Below are 26,605 nucleotides of genomic sequence, written 5' to 3' on the forward strand. Positions count from 1 at the left end.
GCACTGTTTTTTCTGATGCTGTGTGTAGAGCAAGGTCACGTCCTAGTAGTTACCTCCTTTTTTCATACAGCTGGTAAATAGTTACTATATATTACAGGTGACATTTGCTGGATACACTGCATGTACTGATAGGTAGATACAGTCCCTAGAACTGTGGAGGTGTGACACTTGCACTCTGAATGTGTGTTCATAAAACTTAATGTGTGCTGTGAATTAAAGGAACAATGCCTGCCAGAACTTCTGTCATGTTATGTCCCTTTTTGCTACTTAGATGATCCATAAATCCTACTAATACATATAAATTGTAATCCCACATTTTCATAGAATAGTAGAATGGTTTGGGTTGGAAGGGACCTTAAATATCATCTAGTTCCAACCCACTGCCATGGGCAAGGACCCCTTCCACTAGACCAGGTTGCTCAAAGCCCCGTCCAACCTGGCCTTGAACACTTCCAGGGAGGAGGCAGCCACAGCTTCTCTGAGCAACCTGTGCCAGGGCCTCACCACCTTCACAGTAAAGAATTTCTTCCTTATAACTAATCTAAATCTGCCCTCTTTCAGTTTAAACCCTTTGTCTTATCGCTACACTCCCTTATAAAGAGTCCCTCCCCATCTTTCCTGTAGGCCCCTTTAAGTACTGGAAGGCTGCTGTAAGGTCTCCCCAGAGCCTTCTCTTCTCTAGGCTGAACAACCCCACCTCTCTCAGCCTGTCCTCATAGGGGAGGTGCTCCAGCCCCCTGATCATCTTCGTGGCCTCCTCTGGACCCACTCAAGAAGGTCCATGTCCTTCTTATGTTGGGGACCCCAGAGCTGCACCTCCCACTGCAGGTGGGGTCTCACAAGAGTGGAATGGAGGGGGAGAACCACCTCCCTCGACCTGGTGGCTGCACTTCTCTTGATACAGCCCAGGATACAGTTGGCTTTCTGGGCTGTGAGCGCACATTGCTGGCTCATAGTCAGTTTTCCATCCACTAATACCCCCAAGTCCTTCTCCACAGGGCTGCTCTCAATCCACTCTTTGCCCAGTCTGTATTTGTACTTGGGATTGCCTCGACCCACATGCAGGACTTTGCACTTGGCCTTGTTGAACTTCATGAGGTTTGCACGGTCCCACCTCTCAAGCCTGTCCAGGTCCCTTCCCTCCAGTGTGTCGACTGCACCACACAGCTTGGTGTTGTCAGCAAACTTGCTGAGGGTGCACTCCATCCCACTGTCCATGTCACCAACAAAGATGTTAAACAGCACTGGTCCCAGTAACAACCCCCAGGGAATGTCACTCATCACTGCTCTACACTTGGACATCGAGCCATTCACTGCAGCTCTTTGAGTGTGACCATCCAGCCAATTCTTTACCCACTGAGCAGTCCATCTGTCAGATCCATGTCTCTCCAATTTAGAGACAAGGATGTCATGTGGGACAGTGTCAAATGCTTTGCACAAATCCAGGTAGATGACATCAGTTGCTCTTTCCTTATCCACTAACGCTGTAACCCTATTGTAGAAGGCCACTAAATTTGTCAGGCACAATTTGCCCTCAGTGAAGCCATGTTGGTTGCCACCAATCACCTCCCTATTTTCCATGTGCCCAAGCATAGTTTCCAGGAGGATCTGCTCCATGATCTTGCTGGCCACAGAGGTAAGACCAACTGGACTGTAGTTCCGGGGTCTTCCTTTTTTCCCTTTTTTAAAAATGGTGTTATGTTTCTCCTTTTCCAGTCAGTGGGAACTTCACTGGACTTCTCAAATTTGACGGATAGTGGCTCAGCCACTTCATCCGCTGGTTCCCTCAGGACCCGTGGATGCATCTCATCAGGTCCCATGGACTTGTGCACCTTCAGGTTCCTCAGATGGTCTTGAACCTGATCTTCTACAGTGGGCAGTTCTTCATTCTCCCAGTTGCTGCCTTTTTCTTCTGTGACTTGGGCAGTGTGGCTGGGCCCTTGCTGGTGAAGACTGAGGCAAAAAACTCATTGAGTACCTCAGCCTTCTCCATATCCCGGGTGACCAAGTCTCCTGTTTCCCTCTGGAGAGGGCGCACATTTTCCCTAGTCTTCCTTTTGTCACCAACGTACCTTTAGAAGCTTTTCTTGTTGCCCTGACATCCCTGGCCAGATTTAATTCTAACAGGGCTTTGACCTTACTAGCCCGATCCCTGGCTGCTCAGACAGTTTCTCTGTATTCCTCCCAGGCCTGTCCTTGCTTCCACCCTCAGTGGGCTTCCTTTTTCTGTTTGAGCTTATCCAGGAGCTTTTTGTTCATCCATGCAGGCCTCCTAGTGTTCATACCTGACTTTGCCTCTGTTGGGATGCAGAGGAGGTGATCTTTGAACATTAACCAGCTTTCTTGGGCCCCTCTTCCCTCCAGGGCTTTATCCCATGCTACTCTGCCAAGCAGCACCCTGAAGAGGCCTGCAGGGTAGCAAGCTTGCTGTGCACCCTCCTTGCTGCCCTAAGGATCCTGAACTCCACCATTTCATGGTCACTGCAGCCAAGGCTGCCCTTGGACTTCACATTCCCCACCAGCCCCTCCTTGTTGGTGAGAACAAGGTCCAGCACAGCACCTCTCCTCATTGGCTTCTCCATTGCTTGGAGAAGGAAGGAAGGAATTTAATTTCTAAATAAAAAGGTAAAGGCTATGTTGTAAAGAGTGAATTTTGTCCTTCCTGTAGGAGAGGTCCTACATTAGGAAGAGAAGCAGAGGAACTATTACTGTGCTCAGAGCAGAAGACATAAGAGAGGAAGAAGGTCAAAGAAGCACTGAGAGCACGTGGTGGCAGTCCTTTGAGAAAGCTCTGAGTGACTGCTTTCCTGGGCAGCATGACAGTGGAAATAGCACCCAGTTAGGAGTGCTGAAATTTAACCAAGCTGGCTGGCTTAAGTCTGAACACATGGAAAACTGGTAAGAGAAACACTGTCATTAATAGCTTATGCAGGTTTAAAATACACTTATCAGCATAGTTCATTTAACACATGTACAAAAACTACTGTGCGTACTGGTGTATGGCTTTTAATTCCTGTAGTAGGGAATCATAAAACCACAGAAATGTTGTTCAGAAGGGACGTCTGGAAGTCATCTAGTCCAGCTGTGTGCTTGAAGCAGGCCATCACCCACACTTGCTCAGGAATGGACCTCCTTGGATCATCTGAAAATTTTGTCCACAGCTCCTCCAACTCCCTTGTCTACTATACCTTTCCGCTTTTTCTTGTTCTGCCATCATGCAGGCAATTCTTATTCAGCTCTAATGTGAACTCAATCTGGGAATACCTCTGGCTGAAAAAAATTATTTTTTTCTCCAGACTTGAGTTTAATTCGGTCCTTGATCCTGTCCATCACAAGGCTGTATGACTACAGATGCTGGCACACAAATGGTACAGGAGCAGAGACAAGCATTCAAAGGGAACTGCTTATGCAGCACAGCTTTGCAATGCAACCGCACAACTCTAGCCGTTTGCCAGTGCAAAAAAGTGAGGTTCTACTTCTCCTCCTCGGCCATGCATTTCCACTTTTCTGGTGGCCATGGCGAGCTGAACTAGAGAAAAACAAACCTTACCATAAAAAGTGAGTAGTTATTGAATGGTTTATTGAGCAGCAGTGCCACTTGGGGCAGACTTGTATGGAACTGCTCCTTTCAGTGGCAGCTAGCCATTTGGTTGGCTTTGCTGCAATGAGAAATTTCATCTCTGGAGTGCAGTTCCATAGCAGTTTATCCTTATCTAAGTCAGAGCTATCATGGTCCCTCCTGGTATTTGTGCAGCTGAGCAGTGGGTTGGTCCAGGGAGCTTTGCAGCCAAGAACTAAGCTTGCCAAAAAAAAAAAAAAAAAAAAAAAAAAAAAAGCTGCTCATTCTCGACTGGTTTCAGGGAGTTGATGTGGCTGAAAATGAATCACTATTTTATACAGCGAGTTTTCAGCCAAACTTGTGACCTGATCTGATGCAGTGTGCTGGTACATGTGCTGAGAAGGGGAAGAGAGAAAGGCTGGATGCTGAATCTGTGTCCTCAGACGCTGACAACGTCCATGATTTCGCTTGTTCTTTTCCTGAAGCACGTTACTGATGTGATTTTTTGTGTTCACAATAGGTCTTAAGATTATTGTAAGATGTTGAAAGAGGCCTGTTGTGTATGAAGGCATGTGGAGTCAATATTCTGTGGATCATTGTGGACTCTGATTATTGAATGACAGCTTGTGTTTGCAAGGACTGACTCAGTGACCCAGATGGTCTCTTCTAGTGTTATGTTTCTAGCAGAGCACTCTACTATTATAACTGTACAGAACTAATTTTTCTCTATCCTGTATTTTACTTTAGCCACTTTCTGATTTGCTGAATTTGCTACTATTCCATCGTTCACTACTATATTTCTTTAACAGCACAGAGAGAGAGGGAGAGAGCGCTTTTGCTCTTAGCTGTTGTAAAGATTTTCCCCAAATGCAGCCATTAGAGACGAGCTGCAGACAAAACAGCACAGGCAGTTGATTTTTTTCGACAATGTTACATTTTGAGCTCCTGTCTGCAGTAATTAATTAACATCATTGCTGAGCTGACTCCCTGCGGGACTGCATGATCATTAGTGCCAAGGCCAGGAAGGGAGCAGGGACTCCCAAACCCCTGAGCAGGCTACTGCAACAACTGTTGTCATCTATAGAGCGTTTCAAGAACATTTCAAGTGACACTGGTGGAAAAGATTCACTTTCTCATCTGTATGAGGGATTGCCCAGATTCAGTTAGGCTGCTGGCTGGGATCAGGCAAATCTACTTCCTGGGCCAGATTTTGTCAAAGGCTATCTAAAACCTGAAGGGTTGCTCTCAGCTAGTTCATCTTCATTTTGCTGATATGCAGGGAGAATTACAGAAGACTCAAGAGACATCAGGGTACAAATCAACGATGATGTACAGTACTGGGGCTGCTGTGCCAAAAGCTAGCCCAGAACCAAAAATCCATCAGCTAAAAATCAAACTTAAGTCCAGTAGAGACACAACTGAATCCAAACAGGCCAAAATGAAGGTGCTGGCAAGAAATTAAGCAACTTCCTTCAGGTGCAGAAAACCAGCAGACACTCAGAGTATTTACAAGTCGCTTTTATGAAATATTTTTTGTAGGCTTCGGATGCAGTATAATATAGTTTAATCTCTTCTCTCATCCCCCATGCCTGTTTCAGAAGAGAACAAGAAATTTAATCCAAACAAAGGATTAAGAAATTTCAATAACTGGACTACTGCCATTATCCAGACAATGGGCCAGCTCTTTAAATGCTTGTTCTTGATTGAATTGAAGTCAATGACTACATCAGAGGGAACAGAATTGGAATGCAGAAAAGAGGAAATGAAAAGTCTAGAAGAGCTGCACAATTATTTTACCTATTACGCCCTTCCAGCAATGCATTCCGTAAACAAAGCAGCTCTGAGAAAGGATCTCTCCTCACTGGAGAATAAGGTTCGGGACAACTTTTGAGAGGTGGACAGAGGAAAGAGAAATGAGATTTAATATAGATAAATGTAAGGTAATACACCTGGGAAGAAATAATAATCATTATATATATACAAAATCAGGAGCTGCTGTTTAGAAATAGTAATAGAGAAGAAGGCCTGGGAGCGATGGTTTATAATTAATTACTGCAGACAGGAACTCCAAATCTAACACTGGGGCAAAAATCAAATAGGTTCTTATTCTGGGCCAGCACTAGAGGTTTGTTTCTACAGTGAGTGCATGGAGATCATTTACACAAACAAGAGGGAGCTGGCAACAATACAAGCAAAATATTAAACTTTTGGCTACTGTGTTATTCGTATTATTTATAAGCTAGAGCCTTGGCTGCTGATACCATAAGCACAAGCTTGTGGTTTTCTATGTGCTGAATACAGTAAAACAATAAAATAAATTATCTTCAAGGTGCAAACTCCCTATGAGTTTGTAGAAGGGTACTTTGTCTTTTCTTGTCCTCATATTTAAATGCAGAGCAGTGGCTTAAAAGTGATCAGATATGATCTAGCCATGATTGAGGGAACAAAACCCCTTTCTTAAAGAAAAACACTACAGCTGAAAACACTATAGAGGGAGCTAAGACAATGTAACCATTCCATAGTTGTTAAGAGGGAATCTGTTGGTAAGAAATGAACCTCAAATGTAGAACTATGCTTTTATTTAGGTAAGAAGTGTTGCTCAATAAATGCATTTAACAGATAATGAACAAAGATATCAAAACTATCTGTGTTCCACAAAAGACCAGATGAAACATTACTATGCTGAGAAGACAGTGTCATGTGAAAGCCTGCCAGACAACCCAGACGGAGTGTCATAAAGAACTGTCTGACTGCAAGACCTGATGGCTGTGTATTTAGAAGTTCATAGACTTGTAGATCAGAACGAAACACAAATTGCTTCCAGTCCTAGAAAAGGAAAGGGGGAAAACCCTAACAAGGCATAGAATGCAGAATATTAAAGATTTACAGGACTATTTAATCTTGTTAGTGCTGTGAGCTAGTAGCACAGAGTAGTCCTGTCCAATTCCTTAAAGGCCATGCTGGAAAGGTGCCACATCTCCCCCGCTATAAGGCAACCTTGGGGTGGTACCGTTTCTTCCCAGGCTGGGTACTGCTTGGGCTCAAACCACCATCAGGCTGTATGCAGGCACAGAAAGAGGCATTGATTGTACGAGGGCAACTTCTTCTCCTCCTGGGAAAAGGATGATGGATCATTTCTTAGAGCCCTGTACCTCAAAGAGCATTTGTTTTGATAAGTGCAAAACTGAATAACTATTTTTTAAAAGCAGAAAAAAAAATATGGCAAAACTATATAAAAGCTTTCAGAATTGAAATTCCATCTTCCATCTGAGAAGGCAAAGCTACATAATTAGTCAGGGGAGGGTCACTCCCTTTCTCCCCACAGCCTCCGGAGGATAAACTACAGATAAGCTTTTCAGAGACTACAGAGCTTCAACTGCAGAGGGTTTTAGTCTGTGAAAAGAGGTTTGGAGCACACAATAATTAGCAGCTCACAGCTGAATTTTCCTGGCTGTCAGAGTATTTGCTATCACTGCATTAAAGTACTCCTGTAGGTCTCCCAAGTCTCCCTAAATGTGTGCTGTAGACTGATTTGTCCACATGGAACTTTTTAATATAGAATTTGGCCTGTATACAACACTTAAAGGCTTATGGCAAATCCCATTTCCCTGGCAGAACACCACCTGGACAGAATGAGAAAGTAAATGTTTTTTTCTTGGACAAAGCAGGAACTGTTTACTGTTTATGCTATACCCAGACCCTTACAGTATGGTGGGAGAATCCATGGGTAGCCTGCTAATCCAAATCCACATCTTCTTTGTATCCCCAAATCAGTGCTCAAGAGTTCTGGCAGGAGACAGGCTTTTTCTTAAGACTTCATCTCTGCTTCTTCACAATTTTTAAGTCCCAATGGGAAAACTATAGAGACAGTGGGAGAAAGTAACTATAATGCAATTGCTTTCAATTTAGTTGAGGTTCACCTCTGTTTTAAGAAAGCAAACACCAAGAACTGTGCAGTTTACCTGAAGTTCAGCATGCGCTTAAGTGTCTCAGGACTGACACTGTTTCTGAGTTTCCAGACTGCAGTCTCAGATTTGTATGAATTTTTTACAAAGTATTTCTAACCTTTAATTACAGGACACTTAATGATAGAATGCACTTGTGCTGGCTCTTGTCTCATTCAAACCAGCTGTTCAAATTGTTAATCTGTGGGCTCCAGTCTGTTTTCAACAGCTGATCTCTGTCCTGTTACTGCTTTTTATCTTTTTCAGGCATGTCTTGCTTACCTTCTCAGCTCCCATGGCCTCTTACCTCCCTCCCCACCAGAACAACCTGCTGGGAACTATGTGCATAGCATATATGCACTTAATAACAGTTTCATTGTCTTTCAATCCAATTGCAAAGGTCATTTTCCTGGCTTATTCCCCTGGACCTGTCACTCCTCTTTTTTGCAAAATGCCATTGGCTCCCTTTTCTTCACTCTGTGAAATACAAATGACTTCTCTTTACTTTTTAAGCCACATCCCATCTACAACATCAAGAAGTAGTCCCTCACTGCCATTATATAAATGATGCCAGTCTTTCAAAGCACTCTTATACATTCACTTTCATGCTTTCACCCCTGCTGCTGATTATGCATAGCACAAAATCAGTGTAAATACCCCTAAGCCCATCTTCCTCTGCTTTTTCAAGCATCTCGTCTCTGCTCCAAGGTTTGTCAGAGTCCGAGCATAGCTGCATATCTGTTTTGCTAGATACACTTTTTCATATGAACCAGTATCACATCTTCTTCCCACTCATCTCTCTATAAGCCTAGTAATAAATAATAAGCACTTTAGAGTCAAAACAGCCTCTTTGTTGTATGGCCGTACAGTGCAAGCTACAATGAAGGGTGGGTTTAGGTGTAATTTTAAGAGCAATATTAATAGTAAAACCAGAGTAAATGAAATTATTTGTCTGATTTGTAAGTCTGTAACAAACTTCCAGGAAGTAGCTCCAACATAGGATGTTTAATTTGCTATACCAAAGTTGCTTAAATCTCTTGATTCCAGGAACAAATTTGCCATAGCAGCTATGACTTTTGTGGCAGATGACTGTTACTGGCTTAATAGTATCATCAGACTGAACCCTGAGGGGCTGTAGTCACCCTGTTTGGCTCACCCAGTGAGAACCATGCTCAGGATGGTGCAATGGGGGCACAATGGTATTTTTTACAGGCCCCTTACCAGCATCATAATCAAATTCACCCACAACGCTGTCTGGACAAACACCTGGCTGCATCTGTTTAGAATTTTGATTTTAGAATGGGGATACATGTGGTTCTGCACAATTCTGTTTTATGGAGAGCTAATATGAAATGGCATTTTTTCCCTGTTTCTGTTCCTCTGGAAATTCTGTTATTTTATCATCTCATGTGTAGGTAGAGAAAAATAAATATTCTGTTTTAAGTTATACCTTACAAAAAGCAATTGGAAGTGATGAGACTGAAGCAGAATTTAGGCTAATAACCAGTGTATGCAATTTAAGATTTTTAGAAACTTAAGACATCACTGAGAGGTGAACAGAAAGCTACAGAACTGTGAGATCTACATGCTTTCAATATTTAGCAGCTAGAATATCACATTTTCATTCACAACCATAAAGTGCCTGTTTTATTCAGGAAAAATGGGTCTTGTCAAACAACTTTGATACTGTTCTCTGGCAAGATTACAAGTACATTTGATAAAGATGACTTTATTGACATAATACACTAGAGTTTATGTAGGGCATTTGTTTTATTCTGTAAGGCAGCCTACATAAAAGAGATATATGGGAAGCAAACAAATTAAACCTGTTTTTCATATGGTTGTTTGCTATGTCACAGCTCCCTGCAATAAGCCTCCCTCCTTTCCATGTTTTCCATGACTTTATTACCTCATAATGCCTCTAGTTTAAGGAGGTCCAGTCTTTGCATAATCTCTAACATATTGAAGTACTCAGAATACCAAATAATGGGTATAGGAACCAAAGCAGTTTGTCAAGAATCTGTCCTTTTCTAGTTACACCCCAAAACTGTAAGGTAGATACGTCTTCTCTGTTTTATAAAATAAATATTTTCATATTCCTACTTGAATAAAACACATATGAATCAGTGATATAACCATGGAATAAAGCTCATGAACTGCTGATTTAAAATGAGCCCAGTGCAGGGCATGACTCAATCCAGTTCACAGTGGATTATACCTTTAAAAATATCCAGCTATCATTTGCGTGCTGTTGGACTAATCCCAAGAGAGTCTATGGATTGAATAGTGAAAGGGTGAAAACTACTCTCAAAGTCCTCAGTAAGACTGGAGCCCCAGTAGTGTGAACGCACAAGCCAGTTGAGAGTTGAAGCCTTCAGTCCCTCTGGGATGGCATTCAGTCCCTGATGCCATTCACTGATACTAAATTATACAAAGTTTAATCTCAGTGATTTCAGTACATTTAGCACAATTCTCAGTAGATTTCTTGTAATGTCTCCATGCAGGCAATGACAGGCAAAACTGTTTTTTTTCTAGCACTCAGGAACAAAAAGCACTGATAATAAAAAGTCTCTTTAATTGTCTAGTAATTTGGCTAATTAGGGTGACAGGCCATGAAGTTTCAGAATATTTAGGCTTTTAAAAGGTGAATTATAAACTCAATAAATACTGCTAGATATTTGACTCTTTAGTATTCAGAAAGACTTGATTCCCAAGCTGCAAACCCTATTAATCATCTGGATGTTAAGTATTGATTCTAACAGGTACATAGTAAAAAGGCCTTTGACTTAAGTCGTTCAAATAATGTACGCACTGTATGAATAAACCATACACAGACAAAACCTCTCTGACTACAGATAAGGAAGGCTCCCTCCTTCTTTATGTGAAAAAGTCTCAAAGGCCATGCATCCATGTCTTTTTAGCCATGAATGTGTAGAGAGCTGAGGCTCTGAATATTTGTCTGGTGCGTGTAGGAAACAAGGCACTAGAGAAATTATTTTGTATAAAATCAGTTCATTTGTCAGCAGTCAAAACATTTTGTTTTCTTCAAAAGTATATTTGACTGAGACAATGCCATAAGAAGACAGGCATTCTTAATCTGACTTTTTTAAACTAATTTGCTATGAGAGAGACAAAATTAAATATACTTTTTAGTGGCTTGTAATCATCTGATATCTCCTAAAGTAATAAAGTGCAACCTGTCCTGTGCTTAAGAAAGTTTCTTGGGATTATGAATATGGCTGTAACAAGCGACTATTGTTATCAACAGAGATTTTAAGTGAAGGCTTTACTGTGATAGACTTGTCTGACTTGGATAAAAAACTCTTTTAGTATTTCAGCCCATAAATCCTGAAGAGAAAGATACTATTCTCTTAGGTCACTGACAAAGTAAAAGAGAATCTTTGTTTGCAGAGCTCCACAGAGTTAACACACTACTAGTTAATGATTTCACCATGGTAATTACTTTCTAGGGTTTGTCAATCAGGCAATTTTAATGTATTCAGCATGGGCTGCATTAATTTTGTGCAATACTACTATTCTACCTGGTTTCATGCTCTTTGTCTATCAATCCATCTATAACAAGTTTTGAATCTATGGACCAATTTCTGCCAAGTTTGAGAAGAAAATTGTCTTTAAATATCAAAACCAGTTGGAATCATGCAAGTTTTGTGAATATTGACAGGTGGGTAGAGAGAAACTCACATGAAGGTTCCCATGGTGAAAAGGTTTTCGAAGGACCTCAGCTGTTACTGTTTCCCTAAGGTATGCTAGATGACCAGTTGGTATATGCCTAATTCAGAAACTGCACATGATGTGTCGAACTCGCGGGTAGGGGACAAGGTAGACTAAAGAGTACATGCAAATGATGGTTGTGTGTTTTTAAAGGTACACTTATCCACTGTGAACTTGATCTAGTCCTGCCCTGCACTAAATTAGCAGTTCATGAGCTTTATACCATGGTTGCGTCACTGATTCATATGTGCTTTCTTCAGGCAGGCATCTAATAATACCTCTTCTATAAAATAAAGAGAAGGCAGGTCTAACCTTATATTTTTGCAATGTAACTGGAAAGGGACAGATCCCTGACAAACTGCTTTGGTTCCCGTGCCTATTATTTTGTTATTCTGAAAACCACAAGACATTAGAGATTATGCAAAGACTGGACGTTTTAGACATGAGTTCATTGAGTATGCTTGCCAATGTTTGTAAAGGACTCTGGCACCCAGTTGGAGTGCTGACATTGGTTTCAATTAGTGTGTGATGAGTCCTTTTGTTGTTGAAAGCATCATGTTTAATGGTATAAATAGACAGAGCAACTGGCTAATAAAATGTAAAGTGAAATAAAATCGGTTTTAATATGTTTGTAGGAGCTGGGTCATGACTTTTTTCAGCACAACAGTTGGAGTCACAGCTTGGAGAAACTTGAGAACATCTGTTATTTCTGTTGAAAAATACAAGTACATTGAGTAACTCACACCTTTGAAATTCCTTTGTGGGGGTGGAAGACAACTCCTCTCCAACACAAAGCTGATTTACTCAGGATTTGGAGAACATTTGACTGGTTCATCCGTTAGGTCTCTCATAATTCAGACACAAATGTTCTTTGGAGGGAAGCTTTGAAAAGGTTTTTTCCTGTGTGACTGATCAGTGAGGTTAGTTGATTCCAGAAGGAAAGGCTAAAATGTCTTACAAATTTGCAATACATAGTAGTTAATTTTGCATATAAGCTTATTTAGTTTGTAAAACATGAAGTTGCTGGCTTAAAAAAGCCAGAAGAAATCTAGTTACAATTAAACTGTGATCCAAGGCTAAATTTCTTTTGTACATCTTAAATGTAACTATCTTACTATATTTTTGTAGTAGATTTTTGGAAATCTATTTTCTTTTATGACAGGTCCTAGGGGTAAGGAAAAAATCAGCAGGAGATGAAAACATTTCTTATCATCGACACATCTATCATGTGCACATGCATGTTACACCCTGGGCATATACATCACAACACATAATTGAAAAATGTTCTCTTTTTTTGTGCTTGAAACTCTTTGTCGGTATGTCATCTTTTTTTTTTTTTTTTTTTTTTTTTAAATACCTATAAATATGTATCCTTTGTGCCAGCACACAACAAAGACTTTGTGTTTTACAAACACACTCACATCTTCTGTTGACCCCTTAACTAGCATCGACTAAGAGGCTTGTTTTCTGGGCTCATGAAAAGGGTATGAGTGACAGCCATTTAAGAATGAAGATACCTGGACAGGCTGAGGTGCTCGAAATACCAAGGAGAGCATATTACTTTTCACAGCAGACATACTAGTCTTCGCAGCAGACAGTGTCTAGTAGATAAGGATGAGGGCAGAGAGAAGGTGGCAGTAATGTGGAAAGTGATGTGGTAATAGCGGTAAGAGCATGGAGCATGAGAAGAAATATCTTTGGGTGTGAGAGGAGATGAGGGTAGGAAACAGAAAACCTTATTAAGGCTGTGGACTGGAAGCAAATAATAAGTACAAGTGGGAAGGGGGGGGTCTATGAAAGAAACAGTTCTGTGCCTTATTTCCATTTTTATCCCTAGACTAGGTGTCTGTTTAGGCAACGTCTCCTGTGACATACTGGTTTTCCTGCAAGTAGTGTATAATGTAACAGTTTTGGCAGATGGGAAGGTGCAATCCTCCTTGGGAAAGTTAATCCATTGAACAGAATGTGGTAGTTGAACAATAACTCCCCAGAAACCCTACAACAATTCACACAGGAAAAGTTTAGTTAGAGATTAACCCCAAATGAGGGGTTTTGATTGGTTAGGCAAACTTAACATCAATCCAGTTTAACTCAGAATAACATATTTTATTCTACTTTTCCTAACAGCATAGAAACATTTCAGGAAAACTGTGATTTGGACACTTCGTTTTCCAAGGAAAAAACCCATGTTCTAGAGCTTTCCTGCCTTCCTCTAAATCAAACAAAAGTGTGTGTAATTTAGATGAGTTTTAGTACAAATGAGAAAATGACAGATAACTTAGGGTTTTCTTAATTTTTCATGCTTTTCCCTCCTTTTCTAGCTCCTGTTTCTTTAGTGTAGCTTAGTGAATTTTCCTGGTGATTTTAATTTCTTCTGCATGTGCAACATCAGCACTTACCCTGTTTTTCCCTCTTATGCAACAATCCATGTTTCTTTGCTCACATCTTTCTCATGCTTGTTCCTTACTCTATTCCTGTACCTCTCTGTGATATCCTGTCAGTCTCCCTTATTTCTACACATCTTTTCTTCTCTGCGTTCATCCTTTTCTTTCCTCTTCACCAAATTCACCAAATGCACTGTCTCACGTGCTTTGCTGAACTTACTTTAAACTGCAATTTCTGTCTGCCTTTAACTTCTCATTCTCTCCCTCGGAGTCACATACTGAGTTCTGTTTCCTCTCACATTGTTAGAAAGCAGGTCCTTCAGTTTCCTTCCCTCTTCAGTCTACTCAGCAGAGCCATGATTTTATTTTTCTAGATCAAGGCTTCTTTGGTTTTTTTCTCAGTTATTTTTCTTCCAACTTCAACTTTGCCCCTAGGAGGAAGAATAAGATAGTAAATTTTGCCACTTGGATGGCATTCCTCTCTAAATGAGGAAGGTTATTTCTGTTCTTGATGGTGTTTAGTCATTAACAAAGAGAGTTAACTTTGCAAATATTTGTCAATAGTTTAGCTAAATAGTAACAAAAAATAAACTGTTTGATTGCAAATCCAAAATTCCTTCTCCTGTAGTGGTTCAAGTGGTTTATGTCATACATAAAAGGGAATTTCAGCTTATAGAGTAGAATATTTAAAAGAGGACTTTTTTGCATGAACATATATATATGCTTCAAGAATAATTACAAAAAATACTATTAAAAAGTACATGTAACAACTAGAAAATAAAAGTTACAAGTTACCTTATTAATACTTTAAAATCTATTAAAACTAACTGAAAGAATACACACATTAAACTTTAGACAATACAAAGCTTATTTTTCTCCAGAGAAAAAGAAATCATGGCCAGAGTACAAGAGTAGAGATAATTAGAGATTTGTTTCTCCTCTACCTCCCAAGGTAAGGCTTAATCCTACAGTAATCTTTTTATCGAGAGCCAAATGTTAGTCAAGAAGCCTGCTGCACAGATTTGAAACTAGCATTTAGCCCATATTTTCTGTATCTGGGAAGGAGCTATCCTATGAATTTATAGTGTGCATTGTTTTCAAGAGGTATCTTGATATGTTTTTTATTTTATTCTGCACTGTAATGCATTGGCATGGCTTCATGATACATTTGCTAGCTTATATTTTGATATAGAGCGAGACTTCTCATTCATGACCAGTAAACCTCCAGAGCCCTTCCGGCTTTTAGCAGAGAAAAGGGGTTTGTATTGAGCACACAATGAATGGCACACTCTGTGAATGTGCATAAACCGATTATCCCGGAACAGTTTTGCCTTTGAGCATTTCAGCATCGTGTTGCCCCATTGTCAAGTGTGTTTTATGGATAAATGCCCAGTGAACTTGGGGTTCATTCGAATGGCGTAGAAGTTAAGCAAATTGGCCTCTGTCTTTTTTATTTTCAAACTGTGATTTCTAGCCTTGTTATAAACTGCTTGGCTCTTTTAATTCCCACGTTATATGGGAAAGAGAAAAGCAGCAAAGAGAGAAAAGTACCTGCTGAGGTTAGTTGTTTTTTTTAAAAAAGACCTAAAATTTAGATCCACAAATGGATTTAAGTGGCTTTTATGTATGTGAGGTGAAAATTTACACTTGGCTGCAATTCTGCATTGAAGGATCTGTAATCCACAGGTGCCTGCTTCTCTGATAATAAAGTTCCCACACAGCACGTGCCATGCCCAGGGGTGTCTCAGACTTGGTGGTGCTGGAGAGCTCTGGGCCTCTCTCATCTCTTTTCCATTGAGGTTCACAGATGAGGTACCTCCTTCATATATGGAAATTAAATTAATCCAGCTGTCATTCTGGACTTAACGAGCACAGGCTCTATGCAAAACACAGCTATCTCAGGAACAGGTAGTGGTACTTTTTAGGAGAGGAAATATGGAGAAAGGGATACTCTATAGGCTTGGGACAACAGCCATAATACTTAGTAAAACAACCTGTGGGTGCTTGATTCATATTCAACTGTGCATATTTGATACCAGTGCAGAAGAGAAGTGGGTGGTCTAAAGATGAATGTCTCTGGAAGGGATAGATATTCAGTGGGTGTGGGTATCCAGGTGACCCTGTGCGACGGCGGCCCATTCCTACACTCTGGCCTCAAGGGTCAGATAGAGAAAGGGTAGAGAAAATGTTTTGCTGCTTGGTGGGTTGACATGCTATGGATATTTTTTTGTTTGTGTTTAAAATTGAGATAGAAAAGTTTTATTTATTATATTAGGCTGGTAAAAAAGGCAAGAGTGGCCTATACCCTTCCCTTGTTTATCCAAGGGCTTAATGATTAGAGCATTCATGCAGACAGTAGGTACACAAAGTCCATTTCTTTCATTGCTTGCAGGAATTTGAAAGGCAATGCCCTAGTTGCCAGATTACAAAGTGTTCTAGTATTCTGCTTACTGAATTCCCTTTAGTGACGTTTTGTATGGAATAATTAAATATGCTTTGGATCAGGAGGAGTGAGTGTGTCATTTGCTGGTGAGAGCACTCCTGAAGAAAAGGGAAGAGGGGGGGTTCTGGTTCTTACAAATAATTAGCGTCAGTTGCCAAAAGAGGGACTGAAATCCATGTGTCCTCCCTCGTGCAGGTCTAAGCACTAGGGTGTGGAGGTTACTGTCTTTACACGTGAAAAAGAAAACTTGGGCCATTCAGTTGAGTACTTTCACACTGGTTTGAAGAGCAGCTCCTCAGTGTTGTTCCTGAACCTGATGAATTGTGGTGGTCACAGTACTTTGTGTTCAGTTTTGCTGCATTAAAGACAAAAATGTTCCTGTTTTGTGGGGGAGGGAGGTGGTTTTGTTTGGTTTTAGAAAGTGCTAGTTTGGTAACTCAGCAGTTTCTGCAAGAATACTCATTCACTGAAAACTTCTCCAGTGTAACTGGCATTCCTAGTCATAAGCAAGTACACATGTGTGAGCATACCCACGCTCCCATGTAGGACACTCATTTGAAATCTAAGGGACAGAGGTCAAAATCTGTTTCAATAGAGTCTCTTTGATCTCAGCTAAACAACCAAAACTGTTTACTCTTCTGGAGCAAGCAGGTCTATCTCATTTTATTCCTGTAGGTTTTCAAAAGGTCCATCTCAAAGCAAAACAAAGTATTTTTCTGAAACTGCCACAAATCTTTGTAATGGCAGAAAGCAAGCTGTTTCCTGCCTTGTTCCATGTAAAAAGCAACCCAAAACCTCCTAAATGCCTTTTGTACACAGCAGGGGTTGAAGTCTGCCCTCTTTTCACAAATGGTTGGTAAATTGTAGGGTGACCCTAAATTAGCAGGAAGGAGGGTACTTGATTAGCTCTCAGCTGTGCCTGGGTGTGTGAGGAACCTGTGGCTGCAGCAGGGTAGGTGGGCAGGAAAGACCTACAAGAGGAGAAAAACTTCTTGTGGTGATAGTGCTTGGCTATGAGAAAGTCACGAGACCCATGTGAACTGAAAGAGAAACAGGAAGCTGCAGGAACCCAGGTGGGAGCAGAAACTTAAGTTTACGGTTTGTGCTTTGAGTGAAGGAAGGCTGAGATTAAATGGGAGCTCTGCAGAGAGTTGTGCTGTGAGAGGAGCAGACCTACTTGCTCTGCAGTGGTGTTCAGTAAGCGATGCAAGAGCTGAGGAGGTTGTGCTCCCCTGTGAGAAGTGCTGCAAGGCCTTGCTGAGCACCCTGAAGGAAGCTCTTTTGTTTGTTTGGGGTTTTTCTTGTTTGTTTTTGTTTTGGGTTTTTTTTTGGTGGTGCTTGTGCTTCAATCTTGGCTGGGGCTTCACTTTACACAGTCCAGCAGGATTTGTGTGGCAGCACTGGTGTGGAAAGTCCTTGTTTGCAGATAAGAGATTAGATTGAACAAAGGGAAATGTTGAGTGGCTCTTTAGAAAGAGGCTGATACCTTTGATGACTTGCCCCACAAATTAACTTTTTCCCTCCCTGAAAGAAGATGTAGCAGGGTCTGTGCATGCTTATGACAGGGCAGTGGTGCTATATAGCTTTGGTATTCATGTTTCTGAGACATACTTTTTCCAGTTGTTCCCTGGCATTCATAAACAATGTCACATCTGTCCCCTTGATGTGAATGTCTGGTGATACCCAGGTGTATTGAATGAGTGCTTCAGGATTTCCTTCTAATGCCTGAGATGGAGACTTTTGAAACTTTGCTTTCCAGAAGAGGTATAGGCGGCGTAACTGACAGACTGGTCATTACCACTATGAGTTTTTGACTGTAGGACTTGTTTCTTCCATAGGCCTACCTGACCTGGAATTTGTGACTTAGAAGGGCTGATGATATATACCCTAAGGAAGGGGCAAGCAAGGAAGCTTTTTTTTTTTTTCCTCTGCATAGTTCTAACTAGCTTCAACCCTCAAGAAAAGACACAGATGATGCACAATTTTCTATCTTGAGCTAATTGTATCTATAATGGCATTGTGAGGAACTCTGTAGGTACCTGAGGCCTTTTTGTAGCCATAGAGTTTACTGCTGGTGACACAGAGCATGTCTTGCATTACATTGGTGTGTTGTATTAGCCGAATCTTGTTGCAAAACTCTTGCACAGGGCAGGTCTAAATTCAGGAAATCTGTGTAGGTAATCAGGGGCTACCATTTTGAACTTGCACATTATCTGGTGGAGCTTTACTAGATTCTTCTGTTTCCTTTTAGTAGTTACTTTGCTTAAAGGGAAAGCATTTAGTTGATTTAAAGATCTATCCCAATTTTGTCTTGAGCAATTGTCTCTTTTGCAAAAACAAAATGGTCTCCCTGTAGCTATGATACATATCTTGTCTCACTATATAAAGGTTCTCTGCTGCTTTTTCCCTACTAAGTTATAAACAGGAGTTTTCTCTCTTCATGGCATATATTGGAAACTGTGTGTGGTTTCTGTCACAAAACAGGGCTGAACAAAGAAGCAGTACTATTTATCTTCTAACCATTCAGAGCTTTTGTCTTCTACTGTGGCAGTGTATAATATTAAAATGTTAGCTTCTGCTAACTGGCAAAACTGAGGTATTCTAATAAGAAATCCTACTAAAACTGGCTCATTACATCTATTCCTCTTAAACATTAACTTTCAATTTAAATTACATGCTGGAAAGAATTGTATTAGAAACACTTCTTTGATTAAGAAGTTATTAAAAAAGTCACTAAAATCCTCCTTATGCATACTTATGTCATGTTATACTTTTATCTGTGTGTCTTAAGGCTCTAATGGCACTAGAAATAATATCTCACAATGCATCTCTCCATAATTCCCACTGGTATGCTGAAAGGTAGTATTAAGGAGATCATTAAGAGCGTAGTCTCTTTATGTTCCCATAAGCTTTCCATTAATTTGCATTTAGCTGTCTAAACTACAGCAAAGTTAATATTTACAGCAAGATAATACATTACTAATAGTAATGTGAAGCACACATTCCTCCTGATTATTGATACTAGAGTCTGGGCACAGATATGTTTTCACAGGGTTTATCTGCTTGCTAGATATGTGCTAATGACAAGTACACCCAGAATCTTGCTGGACATGCTCAAATTCGTAAGAGTGTTCTGTCCTAAAAACTTGATTATACACCAAGCTGTGAGGCACCTCTGTGTTTCCAAATGTCCTTGCAGAGTGGTGTTGGAAGCAATAGCAAGCAGGCTTTACTCTCGATAAACCTAATATATGGACTGTAGCGGAAGTATTTTGGCTGAGTCCATTGTGTACAGCTCTGTTTTGGGAGACATGCATGTTCTGTGGGTCTAGCAGTGGGTCATAAGTTTACAACCCATGCATGGTCAAGAAGTGATTTCTGTTTGCCAGAGGAATTGAATTAGACTTTCTGCACATTCAGGCATGAACTGCTATGTTTGATCAAAAACTGGGAGCATAGATTTGGATGAAGTAGCAGTACTCCATAAGCTGGTACTCCAGGCATCAGTCTACTCTGCCTATACTACCAGGCTGCTGCTTTTATTTGCTGGTAGGGAAAGGGACAATGCTATTTCCATATGTGATAAAATAAATATTTTGTTGGAACAGAATGTATTTGCTACAGTCTGAAGAGACATGTTAGCTTCCATCAGATGGAGAGGCAGTAAAGTACTTAAAGGTGGCCTACAGGAAAGATGGGGAGGGCCTTTTTATCAAGGAACATAGTGATAGGATGAGGGATAATGCTTTTAAACTGAAAGAGGGCGGACTTAGATAAGGAAAGAATTCTTCACTGTGAGGGTGGTGAGGCACTGGCACAGGTTGCCCAGAGAAGCTGTGGCTGCCCCCTCCCTGGCAGTGTTCAAGGCCAGGTTGGACGGGGCTTTGAGCAACCTGATCTAGTGGAAGGTGTCCCTGCCCATGGCAGGGGGGTTGGAACTAGATGATCTTTAAGGTCCTTTCCAACCCAAACCGTTCTGTGGTTCTATGATAAATTTCATTGATTCAGCTTGTTTCTCAGTGCTGGCAGATTTCTGTGCCTTACAGATCTGGTTTTACTGAGACCGTTTCTAATGTTCCAAAATTGGAAGCAGTTTTAAACAACCGTTTGTTTAAAAGCTGTCAGCTGAGGAGAATGAATGTTTCCTTTAACTAGCCCAAGGCTGCCCATCTGATCATGGACTGTGCTCCTGGTAAGAATGGGGACCCAACATTAAGAGCAGAGAAAGAAAGTTGAGGCAAGTGTTGTTACTTAGCATGGCACCTAGTTTTATTGTACACTGGTTGGAGCCTCAGTGAACTTCTGCAATAGTATTAAATGTGGCTTTCTCATCAGGCCTGCAGGGAAACTGTTACAGAATGTTTCAATCTTTTTTTGACTGAAAGTCCTTCAGGACCAGGCACTAACACTTTGTATGCTGTTATAGCATGTCTTGCAGCACTGCTCCATTTGTGCCTAGGATCACTGAGTAGTCGTATAATGAAGGAAAAACAAATGGTGAATGACTCTCAATTGCTTTTGCATTGTGCTAACTGCACTAAGGTATTTGTTTAAATGAAAGCTTTTAGCATAAACAGCTATGCATACAGAAACCAATTAAATCTTTGAGAGGTCTACCTAAAATTTCTATTTGCTTCTGCAACAGCTGTAAGAATGAAATAAACAGAATAGTTTGACAAGAACCATATGCCCTTTCTTATGTTAGAGCAATAACAATCAACTTGTGGTACATTATTGCACTAGTGTTAAAATGTTTGTAAGCTATGTAATAAGGATGTTTAGCAGTTAGTCTCAGATGCTGAAGAACTCAAGCTGCATTTAATTGAAAACTTAATCTTTGAAAACAGTCAGCTCAGGTTGTAGCATAAGAGAAGTTGTAACATAAGAGAGGTAAGTATAATGTTAATCAATAGTCTGTTGTCACTTTCTGAGATATGCAACCAATTGTTTTGGTTTATGAATACACATAAAATGTGTGTGGAAGTAACCCCCTAATTGTCTCTCATTTAAGTGGGGAGGAAACTTATTTGTGGGGAAACTGTCCAGAACTGTTACTCATCACTTCAGTACTATTTGATCATGGTTTTGCACAAGTACACTTTTACATTTTGCTTGTTTAAAAATTGTGTTCTTATTAAAGGATATTAGTATACATAGCAACAGAAAACATTGTGTATGTGAGTAACTTTTTATGTGATTTGTTTAAAAGAACAAGCCTTACTTAAAGGTAAATCTGGCAAGTCAGGGCTAGTTTATGGTACAGTAAATGATTCTAGCCTTCTTGAAAGTGAATACCTAGAGACAATAGCAGCACAACGATGTTCTTATTCTACAGATAAAATAAGCTTAAAAATGCTACCACAGCCCTTCACAACACACCATTTTAGAGCTGAGCTCCTGATTTGCGGAAAAAGATTCTACAACTCAGAGTTATAAAGCAGGTATGTTTACTCCGGTGCTGGGGTGCAAGGGGATTTCTCCACAAAGCTTACACACCCCCAGCACACTTTACCCAAAACTTATAGAGTGTGGATATACATATTCATTGGATTACATAACACAAACATACATGTGCATGAATAAGGCTGGGTTAGTTCAAAAGGCTGGTGTCAGCAGTTTATGTTCTCTTTGCACCTGCGCATTGCCTCCTGGGGGGCGTCTTCAGGGGTCTTTGGGAGGAAGGCTCGTAGTCTTTCTCACCTTGTACTTTTCCTCGGAGCACGCACAGATTCTCTTAGCTACTTTCTTGAACAACAAGAGTGGTTTCAACCGGTTTACTCATTCTATCTTATCTAAAAGTACCAGTGTATCCACTTCTACCATCCATATATGGCTATCTATTCATTACAAAGACTAGTTAGAGCACATCTGCTTTCCAAGGACATGTTTCTCATTTTTGCTGAACATTGTAGTTCTTGGTGGGTTTCCACAGAAAACTGCTTTGTTTTGATGAACACAGTAGTCCTTGGTAAAATTCCACAGAACAGTATGGGCAAGTAGGCTTATTAATCAATATTAGCAATATTCAAAAATACTGTAAGTTGCTATAAGTAAATAAGTAGCAGCTTGCTATAAGTAAATAAGTTGCAAAGCAAGTAATCATTTCTCTGTATCACTCCTAACATGACTCTGATGACTGCCAGATCTGACTTTTAAGAATTTAAATAATGTCAAGTATAGCAAATTCTAATTTCCATTGCCATATATGTAAGACCATATCTTGGGATTAAGACTTCTTACACAATCTGAGAAGTTTTCTATTTGAATACTTATGGGATGTCTGTAAAGGAACAGAGTTCTGCTACAGCTTTCCAAAACTGAGAAAGAGAAATAGAATAGAGGCTTAAGAGGAGATGGTTTAGTTCTGCTTTGCTTGCATTTAGTTCTTCAGGCTTATGTTTGCCATTTCTTCTGGCTTTCCAGTTATGCCTGGCATCGTAGTGTAAGGAAGGTTTATATAATTCTCAGAGCTTGTTCCTAAGTAATCTTTTAGAGACATGGATTTTTTTTTTAATTGATTTTTTTTTTTTTTCCACTGTCCTGTTAGGATAATAAAATGAAGGCAGCTATTCTTTACCTAAAGGCATATCAACCTAGTGGCATTTGCCTTCAGATTAGGAATATAAAGCAGCAGGAGATTGATTAAAGCAAGATCTTGTTTCCTTGCGAATGTTACCGCTGTCAAGTCCTGCTAAGTTCTGGCTTGTGTTGATATTGACCTTGGGTGCCTCAGTGGTACCTGGGTCAGGAAGAAAGATGGCTATTATTATTATTTTAATCAATACCTACAGGGGAGCATCTAGGACAAATTATGATGTATTCTAAAGGGACAATCAGGACTGTCTGGAATAGAGGCGGGGGTGTGTGTGTGTGATACAAGAATAGCGAGAGGTAGAAATATTACTTCCTGGAAAGGAAGGAAGCACAAAGTGCTTCTTAGCCTTCTGTATCTAGTTGTAATGTTGCTGCTGTAATAGATCCTGAAGTCAAGATTTTTATTTTTTTTTTCCCCTATCTGGATATCTTGTTTAGAGAGAAGGTGACAGACGACAGGGTTACAGCTGAAGTTGATACAAGGTGTCATTCAGTTCAGAATTGCTTATTTTGGCACCAAATAAAATAAAAGTAGCTAATGCAATTTAAAAAAATATTTTTGGATTCAAAGATTGGGGATAGGTAGCCCTGACTGTGATTATAGGGCTTGAGATTTATAGCTCACTTGTTATTTACTCTCTAGGATGCTAATAGGATCCCAGAGCTATGTGTTATTGGAATTTATGGGCAAATGGCAATGTAGCAACATGCTGAGTTGTTGGAAATTTCCATATTTGCTGTGTTTTGATGGAAGACTCACTGTGGAAATGCATTTCCTAATTTGGTTTAGTTTCCTTGCTGCTAGCAAATTCCTTGTGAGGTTATGTAAAATAATTTTGTAGTTCCTGCTAGAAAATGCAGAATGTCAAGATACGTGGGAATGTAAGAAATTAGTATTTTTAGTCTTCTGTATGTGAGACTAAATACAGGCAGCTTGGAGGGGAAATGAGGTGTCCATGAAGGTGTGTCCACCAGAAATTCTAGAAATCCAATCCTGTTGTGCCACATGTTCTTTTTTGACACTTGGCAGCACTAAGTCAATGTATCTTTCTATGAAGTAAAGGCAGATCCTCTTTTAGGGGTGAATCCTGTTGCATCCTGTTCTTGGGATTTGTGTGCAACAGAGTTTTGATTAATTAATAGGCATTGCACTATCTAACTGTCCTGACAGTATGTGCTCGGGGATGAGAAGGAAAGGTATAAGGAACAAAACACATACATCTTACTTTTCCTTTTTATGTTTGCCTCACCTGGAATCCTGAACAAATCTGGTGTCAATAGGTGATCAAAAAACGAGACCATTGCAAGTCTGTTAATAAAAACATTGGAGCTGCTGTGTAATTTTCATCTATTCAGTGTCACAGGATGAGGGAGTTACAGTAGGGTCACTGTTCAGATCTAAGACTCTGTATGGGTTTATCCCCCAGGTAACTTAATTCGGTAGGCTTAAATAGCGAATTATGTGCTTCCTAAATTACAGATACTTGCTATCCTTGTGTTGGTTTGTTTTTTATTCATTATTGGATTGTACTCGTGGCATGTTCTTATGCTTTCCTGATTTATAATGGATCTCTATTGAATTATTGAGCAAAACTTTTAAATAAAACATCAAAGAATTCTCTCCTACTATCAATTCTCCTATAGTCATAAGATGTATCAACCCTCAGGACCACTTTCTTCATCAGAATACTGACACTGCTAGACTTACTGCTAAATGTGCTGTGCACGAAAATGTTCATCCAATATAGCCTTTTTTTCTTTTGAAAGTGAAATGATTTGCCTTATAAATATGCAAAATTAGATTGCTTCTTGTACAGATATCTTATGCAGTATCTGTTTTGTTCTTTCTGGCCACCTTAGATATGCAATAGTTTTTTTTTCTGCTCTGAATCCCATTTTGTAGGTGAAGAAAAACAAAGTACTTACAGAAAATGTAGTTAAATTGCTTCTTAAAAGTAAGTCCATTATCAGAGTTGAGAAAAAGACTGAAGCCTGACTTCCAGCCCTTGGTCGTCTTCCTTGTTCTGCATGTTATATACTGCTTTTCTTGGGCTAGAGAGCCATGAATCCAGACTATATTATGAAATATATCTCCAGTTTGTTAGAGATCAAGACTTGAGCTCAGGTCTTCTTATGGCCACTCATGTAGGCTCTACTTACTAATGCTTTTTGGGTTTTGTCTGCTTATTTCAATGCATTAAAACTGATTTTATGGTTCTGATTACTGTTGTGCAATAACTTTATGCTACCTTTGAGGTTCTTGTCACTTCCATAGAACCAGTAAGTCTGTTTTCTGCCTGGAGGGGATTAGTGTTTAGTTTGCACGTAACAAAACAAAGAGAAGGCATAAAGCACTGTTCAGTTATTCCAGAACCCTAAGAAATAGTTTGTAGTGTAAGTATTATGCTTTAAGGATAGATGAGATGAGGCTACTGGGAACAGCATTCAATTTCTGAAAGTAAAGCATAAGCTTTGATTCACAGAAAATGAAATTTGGAACAGCTTGGCATCTTTTTTTGTTTAAATAAATGAAATTCCAAAAGGAATATGCATGTTTATATTCACATGTTTAATTTCTGTGGGCACTATTAAATATATATTTCTGTCATCTGGCTATTTTTCTAAAGGCTAGAATAGGCTTGCTAGGATATCTAAACTAGAAAACCTTTCTATTATGTCTTGTTGTCTAATATAATTTACTCTCTCAAAAAGGAATAAACTGTATAAGCAGAAACAAATTATTTAGGTGCTGATTTTAAAAAAGGGGGGAGAAGGGACTGACTTTCACCACCAGCTAACACTGTTTCACTGGCAAGAGTTTTCTGTAGGCTTGGCCTGAGATGAGAAGTTTTTTTGTAGCTGAACATGATGTCAATAAGTACTTGGACAAAATGATGGAAGATAGTGTAGGTCTATTGAAGGCAAAGACAGCACCTCTAGACTTAGGAAGCCCCTAACCTGCATTTAGGTGAAAGCTGGAAAAGATGTCGAGGAAGTAGGACTATCTGCTTGCCCTGTTCTGCTCTTCCCTAGCATCTACTACCAGCCCCTGACAGAAGTAGGATACTGGCTAAGCATGCTTTTGTGTATGGCTGTAATCTGTGCTCTTAATACACTTTCTTGGATTTGACATGATCTGTGTGTGTCTGGGCAACAGAAGACTTTTCTTATTGTTTGGGGCTGTCAGTATGTTTTCAGTTGAAACCCCTTGAGCTCTCATAAATAACTGATTCCCCAACTCCCCCACCCATTTAAAAACAAAGTGAAGCAAGGTAGTCAAAGACAGTTCAAGATGTATTTGGATACAAACTGCCTTTTGAATCCAGCAACAAGCCCACTTCCTTGACTGCTTCTCATACCTAATTCTCATAATGGGGTCTCTTTGCTTTATGATCTAAATTCTTTATTTTTTGCCTTCAGGGCCTTAGATATGTCTGTATAAATTAGGTTTTTATCTGAGATGCTCATGGCAGTGCAGAGTCTCAAGTTTTCTATATTAATTTTCTGATATTTAATATACGTAACATTTCAAAGATCTTTTTATGCTTTAGTTTGCAGCATTTCTGTGAGGCACACTCTCAAAGAAAGCTTCTTGTCCCAGTTTGCCCAGCTGACTAAATCTTTCTTGCCTTTACTGCTGAAATGTTAGTAGGCAGCTCTTGGGCAGCTCTCATCTTTCTATCAGCTACTGCTTCTTCCCTGAGCTGTTGGAAACTCCCAAATTATGCATCTGTAGCTCCTGTTTCATTTGCAAGAGTCAATCATTTCTGCCCTTAATTCCTATTCCAACTGGCATTGGGGATTGTAGCAGTCCCAGGCTGTGCTGCAGTACTTGACACTGTAGATCCTTCTACTGAAACTTGAGTATCTTCCTTCCATCACACTCCAAGATCTTTTCATCTGTTATTGGTTGTTTAGGTCACTTACTAGGCTCTAGCAGTGTATTTTT

At 40.0% G+C, this 26,605-nt stretch overlaps 1 long non-coding RNA gene across 1 annotated transcript in view; it reads left to right on the forward strand.

The window, feature by feature from the left end:
- Positions 1 to 2,825: 2,825 nt before the first annotated feature.
- The window catches only part of LOC141922819 (uncharacterized), a 50,512-nt gene continuing 26,732 nt past the window's right edge, over positions 2,826 to 26,605 (forward strand). Inside the window, exon 1 of the long non-coding RNA XR_012623097.1 lies at positions 2,826 to 2,898. This is a non-coding gene — a long non-coding RNA (uncharacterized LOC141922819). The remainder of the gene's footprint in view (positions 2,899 to 26,605) is intronic.

The sequence above is a fragment of the Strix aluco genome, chromosome 4 (assembly GCF_031877795.1).
Source record: "Strix aluco isolate bStrAlu1 chromosome 4, bStrAlu1.hap1, whole genome shotgun sequence".
Classification (NCBI taxonomy): domain Eukaryota; kingdom Metazoa; phylum Chordata; class Aves; order Strigiformes; family Strigidae; genus Strix; species Strix aluco.